Raw genomic sequence first — 18,044 nt, forward strand, 5'->3', positions numbered from 1 at the left:
TATTCTTCTGTCTAAATAAATGTTTGCATTTATATTTTTTCAATCACATAGAAACATGATGTACCCCTTTACATATACGTCTAATCGCATGGATCCCTTTAAATTTGATGCCCACCCCTTCATAGACCTGGGTGGATAGCAAAGAGCTGGCCATTAGTGAGCAAGCTCTCCCTCTAAGAGAAAATTCAGAGAAATCACTCCTGGAAGTCCTCCGCATTTTGATCCTGTCTTACATTACACTGTAAATACTAAGTGGCGGTTTGACTTTGCAGTTGTTTTCTGTAATACTGTTATTAAACACATCAATGTGCTGTCAATGATATTAATTTCTGTAAAATATTCGTTGAAGAAGTCTGTGTAATGTGCAAATATGAAGATGGGTAAGGAAATAATGTATTTGAAGGATTTTAAGGTGGTAGTGCTCATAAAGATAACTTTCTGAGTATGAAAGGACATGAATACCCTATCCTCTCTGGGTTCTGGCTCCCCAGGGCTCAAATGGATGAGACTCTGTCTATGTCTGCTCTGCCTGTGTCCCTGTAGTCTGGGTTGCCTTATAACTGGGGCTCTGGTCTCCCCCTTGTCAGCCCTGTGTAGGTTGGGTCTTGGGCCACATACACCTGCTGTTGAGCATATTCTACTACTGAAGAAGCCTTCTAAAAACTCTTTTATATAAATATATATATATACATACATATATATAAATATATATATATACATACATATATATATATATATATATATATATATATATACATATCTCTGAAAAACATTGTGTAATCGATGTGAAACCTCCTCTTTTTGTGGTTAGAATGAAGACTTTTTTGGTTTTCTTCTTTTTTTGTTTGTTCTCTTATTGTTTCATGCAGGTGTGTAAGCAGACTTAGGAGTTACTCTCTATTTCCTATGTTGTTTTTTCTCCTTTCCTGTCTCTCTTTCTCTCCCTCCCTCCTTATTCTCTCTCTGTCTACTTCTTTCTCTCTCCCCTTGATTTTTATCCCTTCTTTTTTCTCACCCCCCCTTTCCATCTTTTTTTCACTGCATATAATTCTATTCCCAAAACCACTTCTAATAAAGTTTAATACACAATTATCAAGTGAAACCTTATAGCAGCTGCTTTAATGGTCTGCTTGTGAAAGCAAATCTGTTAGACTATTATGTAGTACTGTGCCATCCATTTTCAGTGGTATATTTGCAAACAAATCACTTAAAAAAAAGCCTAATTTTTGATCCAGTTATCAAACATTGAGGATAGCATTTTTCTCACAATAACCATGCATCTAAGATGTGCATGAATATTTATTTTAGTTTAAAATGATTTTTTATTAAGGCATGTCACTGATTAATAGATTTATTAATTATTAAAGAAAATAATTGATAGCTGCACCTTTTGAGCAAATATAACTTTCCATTTTAACCGTCAATGCAACCTAAAGGACATATTTAGAGTTCCATACAGCTAAGTTTAGCAAAACTGAACTTGGCACTGTTAGAATAACTAAAAGCTCCTACATACTCAGGTGTAAAATACACATCCTGTGAGCAGTGCAGACTCTGCTCATTCTTTCCAAAGAATTTCCTACCTTCAGAGATGAGCTTAGTTATGTTCTACATTTTTTGAGACAAACCATTTTTCATACTTTCTGTCGGTGGGAAGCAACAAGAATTTAATTAAGTCATATTAAATCCAATTACCGGTACCTTATATTTTTTTTCTCATCCACCGATGTTAGGAATAAGGTGTTCTTAACCCAGTGCTTTAATTTGGGAGGGAATGGAATGTTTTGTTATGGTCCTGCTTTGTGACCACTGCTTGAAAAACAGCAAATTGATACAATCTTAAGATTTTTCATCTATTTATCCTTAAGCTACACTCTCTGTGCGCAGATGTAAACGCATACACTATAACCCCCTAGTTCCCCTACTTCTAAATAAAGTGTTGGAATGTCTGTTTACTGACTTGCACAGGATGTTCAGAGGAATGTGAACAGACAAGAATGAAGTTGGCTGCAGGATGTCAAAAAACTTACAATGAGCAGTAACTTAAAACAGAAAATAAAATTTAAAAAGAAATTAAACCTCAACAAGGGTCAGCCCTCAGGGGAAAAGATAAACTCAATATATTGCATTAAGTTCTTGGACCTAAGGTTTAAATTTTCTCCTAAAGTTCCCCTATAAAGTATTTTTTTGGTTTGTTTTTTTGCATCTAAATAGACCCGTATTTGCAAAAAAAAATAGAAAATCAGGTAAACAAAGAACTGTGTTCTAATACCTCTACAACAGCAGCCAGGGATCATTTATGTACAAAAGACAAACTCTGATTTTAAGGTATAAATTAAAACCTTGAGTTTGCATTTGTTTCGCACCAAGCATCCACCCCACACCTGTCAGTGCACCACAGAGAGTAGCTATGAAAACTCGTGTCTTTGTGACTCCCTGCTTAAAGCATCTATTACTGAATATAAAACAGTTGGATGTGAAGACTTCGACTCACCAAATAGTTTCAGTTGACCAGTTGCCCAGGTATCATGAAAGTAATAAAGCATAATCAAAAATGCATATATACAAAGATAATAAGGACTGCTGCATTTTTTGGAGGATAAGAACATGATGCTAATGAATACAGTAAGCCGAAAGTGCTTTGTCAGTCTGATAAATAGAATGGACCATCATGGAATGGAATCACTCATCTCATGTAGTCATTCCACCAACATGCGATGTATGCCCTACGATATATTAGTCTTTTTGCCATTAACCCAGGGTAGAAATAATGCCATATTCTTACATTTCATCCATTATCCCGAACAGTGCTTCACTTTTCCCAAATTTTTTTATGTTAAACATAAAACATCAAACATTAATTTGAGCTTGTTATACACAAACATTTGTTTTTAGAAATTGTGTAAATTCTAAACGCATGTATGTGGGATTTGTGTGTAAAAAACTTAACTGGGTTCACAGTTATACCTTTCCTATATATTACTGCTCACAAATCTAGGCACAATTTTGGGAAAGTGAAAACAGGCAAACTTAGCACAACTTGGCATAAGGCAGGAACATTAAATGTGGAGGCAATAGGTCACAGCCCACTAGTATTAAACCTATAGCATTACAAAAACATACACTATACGCAGCTTCCCGTTGAAGGATAATGCTAAACACAAACACAACCTAATCATCTCTGCCTCTAGCATTAACCTCAACACAGTTTGAATTTATAGGACAGAACGGACATATTGCCACATTGTTAAGGGCTGAATGTGTCATGGCTTTGGTTATGTTATGCTTTACTTTGCTCTTTGTTTTCTAGTTTTTATTGGTTTAATTCCTATTTTGTTGTAATTTCTAGATTTATGTTAGTTCTCATGTTGTCCTCTGTTGCCCTCTTGTGTGTGTGTGTGTGTGTGTTCCTTTCCCCTTGGCTCCCTCGTTGTCTCCTCACACCTGCTCCTTGTCAGCTCGTTAGCCCTCCCTTTGTCTCTGTCAGCTATTTATGCTCTCCCTCTGCTCTCGCTCTTTGTTGGTTCCTTTGTTGTTGCTGGTCCTGTCATCGCTGCAATCGTCTCCCCTCGTCTCTCCCTGGCTTCTACGTGTTTTCCCTTGATGTCTCCATGGTTCTGGTCTGTTACTTTTTAGTTGGATTTTTGGTCTGCCTTTGTTAACCATTTTCATAATTAAACTACAAGTATTCACCTCAGGCTCTCTGCCTCTGCATTTGGGTCCTCCAAACCTCAACCAAGACGTGACAGAATACCTTGATAGGTTCCAGCAGAATTAACAAAAATGGTGCCTAGTATTAGCCCTCTTCTTTAATTCTACCTTTGTTGCTTTTTAAGGGTGGACAAGCTTGAGTATTGACACTGAGTCTTGCACTAGCTTGGCCCTAGGCCTGCTTGCCTGGCCCAATTGGCCTCAGGACCTCTTGTTGGTGTGAGCTATCGATCAGTCTTAGTGCAGATGCTGCTAAGTCACAGGCAGAGGACAGAGAAATGACCAGATATAGTGAAAGTAAGCACTGAAAAATCTGGGCATGATGTCTTAAGCCTTGGCACTCCCTGCGCAGAACCGTGCAGCCAGCAAAGATGATAGGGTCCTCACCCTGAAGTGTAGGGGTCCACATTCTTGCCACAAGCTGATACAGACTCACTGATTGTCCTTTATTGTTACCACAGGGATGATGGCGCCAACAAATGGAGGTTTCTGAATGCGGTGACCTGCACAGATCTATAGACAGCATCTGCTTTAACAATCCCACCTGAGACGACAAGATGAAACCCCCTCAACACTCGCAAAACCCACTTTTTTTTTCTTCAAAATACCTCTGCAGCAAATATTAGGAAAAAGAAAAAAAGGCAGCAATGAGATTGCCACCAGAGAGCCCTTGTGGGGCAGGGGTGAGAGGAATGGAGATGCATGCTGATCTTGTATCTATCAGTACAAACATCCTATTCGCCATTATTTTATTTTTTTTTGCCTACACCTTCAACCTTGTTTCTATTTACATTCAGAACCTGGATCGCATCATTTCGTTCTCATAGTTTTCCATTTTGACTTCTTTTACCTCGTTGTCTCCCTTCAAAGTCATTTCAATGTAAATAGAGCCTGTGCTTATCTGCCTCTTAAGCCTCCTTCATCATTCCGTAAGACTTTTTCAATTCTCAGTAAAACTCATAAAAAAACATGCATATGTTTATGAGGCCTGCAACGTAATATGTCCTCCACAACCTCATAAAAGGCATTCTTCTTTATGTGGAGCCCAAATTTCTATTCTCTGCACTATGTGAGCGCTATATTCCCATATGGTAATGCATTTATGATGCATGACAGGGCTCGCAGTTCTCAATCTCCTCTGCAGCATAACGCGAGTAACCAGAACTGTCCAAAAGCCATAGCCGTGACAACGCGGATCATTATACATTTTTCTTTCTGAGCTCTCGCTCTTTGTATTCCTCTCCATGACTTCCTGCAATCCGCTTTCATCCCGTTGAAGTAAGAGCTCAGCCAGCAGGTACACACTGAGCTCTTTGCTGGGTAGTGATGTTGGACTGAGCGTCCACTCCTGGACCTTTTTAACAGCCCTCAAAACCTGCACGCATGTGTGCACACATTCAAGGCAACCTGCTGATCTCGCCGCCTGTTTTATTGTCAATATCAGTCGGCTCAGGGGATGTAGAGGTTGACAGCGGCCGGATTGTGGCGGTAAAGACGATGGCAGCTCTCGCAGAGATAGAATGGCTGTATCTTGAGACCTCTTGGAGGGTGTTATTAGGCTGTTATGAAATCTGGCCCCTATCAGAAGTAAGAGAGAGGATATAGCCAAGATGCACCACAGAATACAAGTGTTGACTCTCTGCTTTCCTCCTATGGCGTCTTCTTATCACCACCTCCATTTCATTCTCTTGCGCACACACATTTCTCCTGAGAGTCTTAACACCTATACTCGAGTTTTTCAATCAGCATAGCCTGCAGCCTCCCCCTACACACCTGTGAGTAGGCAAGGGGGGCAGTTAACGGTTCCAGGGTATTACCAAGGTTGTAAAAGTTGTGGTTTCAAAGCCACAAAATGAGAAAAATAAAAAAACATGTTACATTTCTAGTGGTTTAAAGCACTTTAATGAAATGCCAGTGAAAGGTGCTGAAATGACCAAGCTGTATGGAGTGCAGAGGTGTCTACTTTTTTCTCTTGCTAACAAGAAAGAGAAATTCAACTGTTTGGAAATATCTTTGATTGTAAAAATGCCAGGAAGTCGAGCCGTAAGCTGCATTTCTGTTTAACAGCTCAATGCAGGCTCGATCCAAGCAGATTGTCTGACTGATTATTCAGATAGTTTTAGCAATTTATAGCAATGTTACTCTATAAAGATTAGAATTACAAAAAGCTTTAATATTTCCGGTATTTGCATATCTTTCTTCTATGCTTCTGCTTATATCTGTATCTAAACCAAAACACAAAACATAAAAGTGACTGATAAATGTAAATGATATACTCTAGTAAAACCAAAATGTTAAAATAGGTATATTTGCTATTCAAAACACTTTAAAGTATGCAAGGCTTTTCAGTTTTTATGGCAATCCTGGAATACTTTATAGCCCTAGTTTCACAATCCAGTTCATTTTTGAAATGGATGATGGCGCTCTCTATTGTTTGAGGCATCTCCCTGCAGCGATCAGGTGCCTGAGCAGCCTTGGACCTATGTGTAAATACTTTTAATCATCATCATCAGATTAAGCAGTAAACTGGCTTGCAACTCATCTTTCTTTTAAAAAGGGAATTAAAACGTATCTAAAAAATTGTGTCTCATGAGTATAAATTCCATTTTTTCCACGGAGGAATGGACTTCTATTAGCGGTAAAATGGGTTATTACATTATATTATTTTCCAATTATGAAATATTTGGCTTCTCTCTGTATGTTGCTACAACATAGCTGTAGTGCAGTGGCTACCTTCACCTGTCTTCATAATAATTAAAATAAGCAGTGGGAAGGATATTCATTAGGAGGAGAAGAAAATCTAAAGTTTTGCCTCCTGTTTTTTCTAATTGTTGAACCATGCTTTTTGGGAAAACTACTGTGTGCAAATCAAATGTTACTATTTTTCTTTTTCTTTTATGAACAAAGCACTGTATATTTGTATTTATATATACTATATATATTTAGGGACCAAGTTACATCCTATATTACTAATTTCTATGTCAGTGGTTCCCTCCAGTTACACACAAAGGCTTGCTGATAAGAATAAGGCACCTTGTTGGCTTAGATTTTATTTCTGTCGTTTACACATTGTTTTTAGTCTATTTGTTAGAGAAAACAAGTTTTTTGTCCTTTAACAATAACACTGGGAGTTACAAATGTGGCCGTGTGCGTAATGAGTTCACAAGGATGTAATGGAGCCAAGCAAGTCCAAAGGAGGTATGAAAAGAAGAGAAGTCCAAGGTCAAGTGTGAAAAAGCAACCAAGAAATGAAAGCAGGTGTTTATTCAAGTGAGACCTAACGCCGAAGCTGCCAACTTGATGGTTGCAGTATTACTCTGCCAGTAGATGGAGATGGCATACAACACTGCATATGTCTGGTGATCACAACTGGTGCAAAAATGTATTTCCAGGTTCAAAACCTTTAGGTAAACACTATCAGGTTGAACGCTCGGTATGTAGTCCTTTATGTTAACGTGAACATTAGGTTCCTGGTATAGGCATATGGTGTGACTGGGCACCAATAATGCAACAAAAGAAGTAAAAAAAAAATATTTATATATATATATATATATATATATATATATATATATATATATTTCATGGATCCAGGAGTTCTGGATAATAATGTGATGGATTTTTTTTTGAGTGACTTTTGAAACAATGACCTTGAGTGGATGTGACCTTGGTTGTGGCTTCAGATGCCAGAAGCTATTCTGCCATGTTTGTGACTCCAAGTTCTGATTATTTTTCTAATTTCATATAAACAGAGAAGCTCCTTTTTCTTCTTCTCTCTGCATGTTCCCCCTGTAGTGATCATACATGAGGTGTGGGCAGTGTTGTTGCAAATGCCTCTGCCTTTGGGATGCACAAAGCAAATCCACTCTCCTCTACCAAAATCTACATGGTAACAGCCAGTAGCACATGCAGAATTCTTATTGGAATTAGGTGCACTGTGCCACTTTTGCAACTGATATTAAATGATGCAGATCTTTGTAGCTTACCGAAAACAGCCCATCTAATTGCATCTGCAATTTTGGGTTTTCACAAACCATTAAGGGTTTGTATTTGGGATATTAACAGACTAATTCTCTTACCCTTATGTCAATCCCACCTCAAAATTTGTCAAAATAAAACAAATTTCCTTTCTGTGGTATATGGCCTTGTGTGGCTTTAACTCTTTAAAGCCCGATCCAAGAATAGAACAAAACAGAAAATTACTTTTTGTTGGTTTGAATTCCTTATTTGCCCTTTTAGCAAAATATGTAAAAAGAAAAAACAGAAATACATTTTTGATATTATTAATTTATTACTATGCGATAAGTCAAGATTATTTTTTGTGTAGTCTTCTACTGGCTGTTATCAGGTATATCTGATTGTGTACAATAGGATTTTGAGCAAAGTTTTTACCATTAAATTATGCAAAAAGTGTCAGACATAAAACATTTCAGAAACCGTATGTATCAAATATGATACATTTGGCATTATAGGGTTAAGGTTACTTTTCAGTTGCCGGAAAAAAATAGAAGGAACAATTAAAGTTAAGCTCACATTGTTCCAGAGCATTTTTAAACATAAAGACCACCATGAAATAGGAGCGAGTCAGCACAGTGCAGCTGCTTAGATGTGTCAGATCCCCTGCAAATTCAATAGCAAAAATCCTATGCAGGGGAGGGTACCAAACAGACACGTAAAGACACAACCTTACCGAAAATAATGAGGAAAAATTTAAAGCAAAGGGCGATATCCCATAAAAACATATAAAAAAGAAATATTTATTTTAAGAAATTAACAATCAGAGTACTCCACCCTCTAATGCCAGTAGAAAAAAAAAAAAAACTTCTGTAACATTTTATAAGGTTAAAGCATGCACAGAGAGCGTCCTCGACAATTCATTTTTCTACAATCTATCTTGATGAGTTAGGTCCTTGGATTTGGTGAGTAGTAATAGCGTTCCGTATCTGTTTTACATAGTTACGTGGCTTAAAGACAATTCATATTTACAATGTACCAGTAATTTAAACTGTCCATGGTGTTGTGCAGTTTAACAGAGTTTTCCAGGCCATGATAGGTAAAAACAAGCTCACAGCATCTTAGCTCCTTCCGCCATACTTAAAACTGAACACATAGTAATTAAACCCTGGACTCACCTCAGAGTTTGTTGCTAAAAGCAACTTGCTGGTTATTGCAAACTCCACATGGTCATCCTTGAAATGGTAGACAAAAGACTATAACTCCTGAATATTGCATTTTATTTACATTGTCATGTAGCCTACACAGAATCTAAAGGTTGACAGAAATACTTAGTGACCCCCAAGGCACCTTCCCTTTCTCCACTTTAGATAATCAGATTTAGGGATTTTTTTATTTTATTTTATTTTTTACAATTTCTACCATCTTCCTCTGTCTACCTGGTGCCAAGAAATGCCTAGGTTGCATTCTGTCAAAGATAAGTAAAATGTATTTTATCGCCTTGTCTGTAGCTATGGAATGGTTTTGGCAGGTTGTTAGCCTTAACTGGCTTAGCCTTTCTAAAATGGGTGTTGTGTCACAATATTGTGTACAATAGTGAAAAAGGAAGTTGTGCTTTGCCAATTTGAATTTCAAACTCACATCCCTTCATACATCTGTTGCCTGCTGTAAGATTATTAAATTTAGTAACTATTTTACATCTTGTCTTGTGCTGCAAATATTTATGGAGACTTTTGAATATCTTTGCCTATTGAGAGCTATGGAGGCCTCTACAGTTTCATATTTTCACCACCTTGATTTGAGTCTAACATGGTGGTAAAGGAAGCTTTTTTGTTTTCTTATTTTTAGCAAGAACCAATTTACATGAGAATAGAAAAGCAAAACTGGTCTTTCTTCATGACATTTAGTTTAAAGGAAAGGTCTGGTCACATTCAGAATACAAACTTCTGAAAGTACTTTGTGAAATTATGAAATACTTTCCAATAAATTATAAGTGTTTTTGATTAAGAGTAATTTCATTTGAATGTGCGTAACAAAGAGCAGTACTGCCACCTACCGGTTTGTGTCGTCACGGTGCGGTATCGGCTGTTGAGCAAGTCCCAGTGCTGTGTCTTGTGTTTGTAACAACACGCTATTATCCATGACAGCAATGACCAGTGGACTATGCGAAGCAGTGAGTAACGTATTAATTATGTGTTTTTTCTCTGGCCAGAAGTTTGATGGCAAATCCTCCCTCTTCAAGTTGGAAATCATGATCATGAATCGGAGAGGTGAAATAACAAATTTTTTTACTGTAAAAGGAGTTAGATGTACTACAACATCCAACTGCCATGCAAGTGGGCATTGTCAATTTAACTGTAGCTATAGTGAATTTCAATGGTGAAGTCCTCTCGAAATCTTGAATAATTGCTGTTGATTGCAGATGTTTCTAGTATCTCTCTTTGATTTCGCTTGTAAAGTGGGGAGAATGGCCTTCCACACCATGACGTCACTGCCGAAGATGTCAGGAGTGACGTGTTACCCCTGACGTGTGATTACGGCTAAATTCATTAAATCACCACAAACGTATTTGTTTTATGTATAAATAATGACCCTTGGTTGTTCATTGCTGACAGGACTTTTCCTTTAAGGTTTGACTTTTATAACTTGCTTTTAAAGATTAATGTCCCTCTCCTGTCTGGAAAAGTGTTTTACATCTTTATGATTATTCATGTATGTTGAAGACTTGAACTTTAAAATTATATTTCAGATCATTTAGTAAACTTGAGGGATGAATATAAGCTCAGAGCTCATGAAATACAAAATGCAAATTTGCATTTTCTCCTGTTATGGGAATTGCAATTGGATACTTGGATGTTTTCCCTGTTTTTTTTTTTTAAAGGTTTTATTGTTTTCCTTTTTTATTTTTGGTCTCTGCCCATCGATTTTTTTTTTTCTAGTTATACCGTGTTTTTAATGAAAATTTTTCCTGCATGTGTTTTTGTTACATTTTTGTTCTGCTGCTTATTTGGAAAACCCCTGGCTGTTTAAAAAAATGCCTTTGTAGCAGAGATTTACTCTAACATTGATAAAGTAAACCCATTTTCTTAGATTTAAAAGAATCATCAGTAAGGCGGTAATGAAATGTGCAACTTTCCCCCCTCAGGACAAAATACCACAAACTCTAACGACCCATTATATTTTTCTTTGGCCCTAAGATCCAGTCAAGAGTTTGATGGTGTCGAGGTTGCTGCAGCACTAATCAAATGTGCTCCTTTTTTCAAATACACTTTCATTTTGCATTTAACTTCCTGATGTCATATAATTTATGTATTTAACATACAGATATGTTATGCTTTATCATATGTTGATAACGCTTAAGCAAGTCAAGCAGTGATACACAAAGAAAATGATCCCATGAAAAGTCTTCTTTAAATTACTAAACTTAGAGGGACCAACATTTAAGACAAAGACTTTCCAATTTTCACAAATTCTAACAATTTTTTTTAAATGATATGTTTGCCTTAAGCCTTCAGCATAGCATTAATATTTCAACTCTTTCTCGTTTATCTTTTCATTTATTTGACTTTATGTGAGTGTTAGGATGTAAAATGTTCTTTTTAAGTGTCTAATTTAGTTTAGAGACAAATTTTTTTTTGACTGTGAGGTAATTTTTACAAAAATCTCCAAAACTTTTACACATCTCTGTTTGAGTTTTATTCTGTTTTCTTCTTACCTCTTGTTTTAAAAAAAAGGTAAGAAGTAATTTGTTAATATTTTATTGTAATGTGGATTTCTTGCTTTGAGTGAAACACATAATAATCTCTTTCTTTATGCTATCTTCTTTTCTTGTTATCCTTTAAGGTAACTTATGTATTATATCTACTTTATTCTGTTCTGATTTTTCCATTTCCTCCTCAATACCCCTGGGCTCATTTCCCATAAAAACTGTTCCAATAATCACACTAAAGAAATCAAAGGTCGGCCGCACGTGCTTTTGATTGTTTTTGTTACAAATAAGGGTTATAGGTTTTTTTTTTACACTTAATGATGTAAAGTACATTTTAGAGGTTTTCATGACTTCCCTTACCTTTTTCCTCACTGTGCAGGTTTGCAATAGGGCAGAGTAAATTTCCCTCTTTGCCAAACGTCAGCTCTTGCATCATAGTAGTATTAATCTTTTCATTAATTTTCTGAGTGTAAATAGCAGCCAGTTTTAGATGAGAACCTAATTTCATGTTTCAGTTATTTGACTTAAAAATATATAACAAATTTCCCTTACTGGAATTGTTTGTTTTCCTCTATGTCTCATTTTTAAAGTGGTGTTGTCATATCTATACCCTAGGGAAGCAAAAAGTCATTTTTTTACTAATTAAATTTACACACCTTCAATAGAATCTTAAATAATTCAATTCTGTTTGTTCAGTTTGATTAATTATCAGTACCCTTAAGTTTGTGAATAAAATGTATTTTTTAATGTAATTTTTCTTCTCACCACTTTGCAGTAGAATTAAATGCAAGTATTGATGTTGCCTTAGCAAAAATTGTTACATTTACATTATCGACTCAGTTGCAGATACATTTTTCATTGCTATTCATTTAATAAATTACGAATTATGATTCAGGCTCAAATGGTAAGTATATATTTTTTATTTATATTATGTTTATCTGTTTTTACTACTTAGAAAATGAGCTGGGTGTGAATTTAAATTTGCTGCAACAAAATCCAGATGGAACAAATACCTTTACTGGTTCCCTAAAAGTTTTATTTTCTTTAATTTCTTAAAATTTATCTCACGACTGTAACAAAAGGCAGTTTGCATAATTCCACCCTTGTTGCTTCTCAGATGTTTCCTCATCGCACTCTTTTCCAGTCCAGAAAAAGGAAGGAAATTAACGCCAACACATTCAAAACTCTGCTACTTGTTGCTTTGGCAACACTCCCTGGAAAAGTGAATAGAAGCACAGTGGAGCAGGAATAAGAGAGCTTCGGTAGAAGAGAAAAGACTCAATGGTGCAGGGGTGTGGAGATGAAGAGGGTGTGAGGATGGAGATATGATGAACATTGAGCAGAGAAAATAGGAGGGGGAAAAGACGCAGAAAAGAGAGAAGGAAGACGGAGTGAGAGAAGAGAGGAAACTAGTGTTCACTGAATGGAACATAGAGCAATTTTCTGTTGCTTAAAAAGTCATTTATCTGTGTCGACAGTCTATTAGTCATGTATTCGAGTGTATCCCTCCCTCCTTCCTACTGCTCTATGCTCATTCACACATTCAGTGTGTGTTTGTGCAAAAATGTGTTGCATTTCATGTGTTGTGTGTCCGAACAATATGTATGATGAGACTGTACTCTCACTCTCCAGGGATCCGGGCAGGAGGCAAGAGAGGTAGTTTTTTAAATTGCGCAGATAAGATCAATATATGGTTAAGGGAGGAACTGAGGCTTTCAGAGTTAACATTGTGCTGTCTTATACGAGCCCTACACAAGGTGAAGTCAATTATTCTTTGGGGGGTGATGAAGAGAACTAGCTGATCAAAGTAAAACCTGTTTTGAATAATCACATTTCTGTTCACTTATTTGTTCCCTAAATAGAATCCTTCAAATTCCCATAACATTTATATTTAAACTACTTTGCAATATATTTTCCTCACCTCTTTTGATTTGATGTTGTACCAATACCTCAGATGTAAATTTCCATCTTCACTCAGCTAATTTCATCAGGGGAGAGGGAATCACATCAAATGTGCCTCTGAGTCATTTTCCCTGATTGCTGACAAGCTCCCATGCATGAGATGGTGAAACTTCAGTTTACTTTAACCATGGCCATTACTCTTAACCAAATGGTTATTGTGAGAATTGGCCTGGCGATGGAGGTTACGCATGAGAAGCCACGCCTGGATGAACAATAGTCACTCCCCTATGTATGTAAATTCAGTGAAAATGCTTGAAAGAACAGTATGATGACAATAACACACTCATGTGTAGGCAGTTGTAAAACAATCTTATCTTTTCTTTCATTTAGCTATCTATACTCACTGGGCAGTTTATTAGACCTTACTCCCATAGCAGGACCCTATTACGTTCAGACATAGATGTGGTCGTCTTAGTTGGTGGTGATCGAATTTATTACGGAACGGATTTAAAACACTGAGAAACTATCCTGAGAGAGCTGCAGAATGAACAAATTGGAAAAAAAAGGTGAAGCAATTGGAGCACAGTGAGACTAGAATGGAAGATATCTGACTCAAGAAAAGAGGAGAATCAAGCAAGGAGGTGAGGGAAAATGATCAGACTTTTATCCGCTGGGAGGGTAGATGAGTCTTAGATCCAGGTGTGATTAATCAGGAGGATGCTATTCAGCTGGGGAAGAAATCCAACTGGGAAACTGAGGGAAAGTGACTGATAAACACAGTGATATAATAGGACACAAGGGAATCTCAGTAAGCTAAAAAAAAACAACAACTAAAAACGATCTAAACCATTACACAAAGAACATAAAAAACTGTAACTCTTAGCACAAGAAAAAAACTCCTCCTGTGTTTGATGCTGTCAAACACTGCGTTCCTGTTGGTAGATCGCTCTAGAGCTTACTGCATACTAAGGAAGGTCTATTGACATTTCAATGTGAAAAACTCAAACGAAGAGAAAAGACAATTAGAAAAAATTTATTACTTGGTCTTTGGTGCTCTGACCTCGGCAGGAAGCATAGCGCTGAATTTTGATAGATATGCATGAACAGGAGTAAAGAATAGGTCTGTTTCCCCCACAGGCCTGAACTGGTGGTGGAGTGGAGATAGATGAAGTTGGTCAGTCTGTAGACTGCTGGTTAGTGAGACGGTCTGCTGAGCTTTATGGGGAGATCCAGGGGACTGCGTGAGCTGATACTAGAGCTTCACTCAGGGACCTGGAAGATGGAAGTCCAGTTGGATAACACAGATTTAGAGAACCTGTCCATGATGAGCAAGCAGGAAGGGACAGTGGGGAGAAAAAACTCCCCGTCGGGAAGAAACCTCTGAACCAGGCTCAACATCTGCTGCAACCTGGAATGCAGTAAGAGTCCTGGAGTAATGAACTCTGATGAAGTTTTAGCTACGATTGCGGAGGAGGGGCTGGAGGTGGGTTGAAACGGGGTCATCTGAATGAAGTCACACAGTGCAACCACCGCCTGCGGACCAGGCAGCAGACAAGTTTCAGATCAGAGGCCTTTTAAGATGAACCTTGGAATGCCGATTGGCTTTTGTGGAGGTGTGGTTCAAAGCTGATTGGCTGTGTCATAGGTGGATGTTGGAGAGCAATCAGTTTCTTCAGTTGAACTTCAGCCTAGGCTCCATTTCATCCAGGTGTCTAGGACAAGGGACACAACTACATGTATGACAACTACATGTTTAAGCTTAAAGCTACTCTAACAGTAAATATTTTGCTACTGTAAGTGGTGTAATGAATAGTGAGTTATTTAAAAAGAATTGTCCAATTAGTTTTTTTATGTAAATTATTGAAAGTAAATGTTTTAAATGTTGCAGATTGTTTATGGATGTTTGTCTGTTTTGATAAGCATCGTTTGTGGTTTGTTAAATGGTATTTGTACTTTGTAATGTTTAAGGTTTTTTTTGTACCTCTCGGGCTGCCTTAGAAAATGAGGGCAGGCCCTATAAAAGCTGGTAGAAGCATTGTAGCAATGAATGGCTTGAACTGTCAAGCTGTTTGTCATCAAGAAATCAACACTTAAGGCTGATTTATACTCAGAAACCGTTTGTGTCGCAGTGAACGGAAATGTGCCCCCGCCCCCTTCCGCAGAAACTCTGGGGAAAATTGTAGGTGCCCAAAGACAGTACCGCAGAAAGGAGGCCTCCGATTGGTCAAATCTACATCTGCTCTACACTAAGCGTATTTCCTGTTTGGCGTGAGAACGCTAGCACCTCTTTTTCGTCTAATATGTCCAACTGTCGTAACACAAACTTGCCCCCACTTTCTCACCTCCTCGGCTGTATGTAGACCCACAGCTAGTTGGTGATTGTCCCTCTTGCGTTGTGGTGTTTAACAACATAGCGCAGACCACGCATTAATCAAAAATATCTGCAACAAGCTCCCTGTGACACACTGCTGCGGGAGTATAACCTGCCCTTTAGTGTTCCCCAGTGAAAGCAGCGAGGTACGTTTTGTTTTGTTGTTTATATAGTAAGCTTATGTTTTGTATTCTAATATTTGTATATGTTTTAGTTTTATTGGTGACTGAAGTAACTGTGACTGTGATGATTATCTTTATCAAATAAAATAAAACGCTTAATTTACCCGTCGAGACTGGCTGAGTAATTCAAGTGCTGGGGAGCTGCTACAAGTGGTACAAAGAAATTTATAAACAGGGATTAAAATCTCTGTAGGCTGGTGGAAAGCCGATGGAGCTGTAATATAGGAAGAGATGGGGGGAAACAGACAAAAATTGTATAAAATGCATCAAAAATTTAATAGCATCATAGCAATATTTGTTTAACAGTTGTCGTGTAATTTTATCCTCTAGCAGCAATCTCACATCTAGCAGCTGCTTAAATTCTATTAATAAAAAGTTTTACAGCTCTTTCGTCATCATTGCAGTTTTAAAATATACTGTGAATAACGAAGTTGAAATTAAATAGTCTGTAAAGGGGTAAAAAAAATATGTCTAGGAAAAGTCAAATATAAAGCATGTTGTTGTTAATTAAAGGTGCTTAAAAATCTATAAAAAATAGAAGAAGATGTCAGATAAACGTTAATATAGTAATATTAAGCTTAGAATTTTGTATTTTGTAGAGCATGGTGCAAGCTGTGATTATGTAAAAAATTATTTTTCATTATTCAGCAGGAGCCATAATAGTTGAAAATGACAATAGATTTAATTCTTCAGCTTTTAACAGTAACAGACTTTATGTAAATGATTCTCTGTTTTAGGTACCTATGTATTCATTCTGTTAACAGATTTATCAGAAAGATTTGACAAAGCGACTTGGTGAGGATGAAAAAAGAGTGCTAAGGGGGAGGACGGAAATCCTTTTCTTTTCCACCTCATGTTCTCCGGGCATTGATTGCTTGAGAGATGGCACTTTGTCTTGATCTCTAGGCTGGAACCCTAACCTCCCCTGAAGCAGAATAAGTTAACATTGAGGCAAACTCTGGTAAGAAGCCAGCAAGCTCTGTAAAACTGAACATTTCAAACTGTACTTAAGGAATTTCAACAGCAAGTGTCAGTAGATAAGGTCAAAATATGGTGTTAACAACACAAAAGGACAGATCCTAACCGCCTTGTGTCAATGTGTCAGGTTGCTGGTTTTGCTAGAGGGTGTTTCCTCAAAAAGCACCAGTTGATTATAGCTTAAAAAAAAACAATCTACCTAAGCCTTGTTGCTAACCATATCCCTTCCTTAATTACCACTGTAAGGGCGGCTTCTATCACGTCATAAAACTAATATCATCGCTATTTGGTTTCCTGAACAAAAAAAGAAGTTCAATGTATTCTCATGCCATAAACAGTCACTAAATCCTAATCCAATAAAGCCTTTTTAGATGGAGATGGAGCTAGAAAGTCTTATTATAATTAGTGAAGACCAGTTGCAACTGCAGTATACTGTCACGTCAATAGAAACCAAAATCTCAGAGGAACGTTCCCAGTACCTTTTTGAATCAGGTCCCATGAGGAATTACTGTGATGCAGCTTATTGCACACTTATTTGTAGAGACAGATAATCATATGTGGTTAGATAAAAGCCTGAAATGTTGATGTAAAGTTTTTAAAATGCTGTAAAATACAAATTCAGTGATTGTAATAACTTAAATGAACATGTTTCCAGACATGGTTAGTATAGAGTTAAAATGCCGAACACTAAAATCTACCGATTCTAATTGGATTTCAACTGCTTTGAAACAATAGTAGACTTAGGAGTGTTTTGATCTATTTGCTTTGTCACTAAAAAGAGTCATGCAGTTTTGTATGAATGCAGTTATTATCTGTAATATCTGGAAGCAGGATGGACACACCAGATGCCTGGCTTATGAGAACAAGCCTTCCATGTTTCATAAGCAGCTACAATAGGACCCTCTGGCATCTCAGAAAGACATGCGAGGTGAATACTTGGGCTCCGGCTGCTTCAATACCAAAGGCCAAGAATAAATGCCTGACATGCTGGTGTGCTACACATGAACAGATTACAGTCTAGTACACATACGACTTTGAATTCAAAATGAGTCAGTATAAGGACTAATATATGTAATATTCTTCCATCCGTCCATCTATCACTGTGGCTCTGACATGTCTTTCAGATAGGATGCCTCTGAAATGATTTAATCTAATATCTGGTTTAACATACACATTTTAAACTGCTTCCTTATAATGTGGAAGAGCAATGAATGTGTTTAAATCACTCAGCCTGCACCCA

The sequence above is a fragment of the Cyprinodon tularosa genome, unplaced genomic scaffold (genome assembly GCF_016077235.1).
Source record: "Cyprinodon tularosa strain WSP-4 unplaced genomic scaffold, ASM1607723v1 ctg197, whole genome shotgun sequence".
Classification (NCBI taxonomy): Eukaryota; Metazoa; Chordata; class Actinopteri; order Cyprinodontiformes; family Cyprinodontidae; genus Cyprinodon; species Cyprinodon tularosa.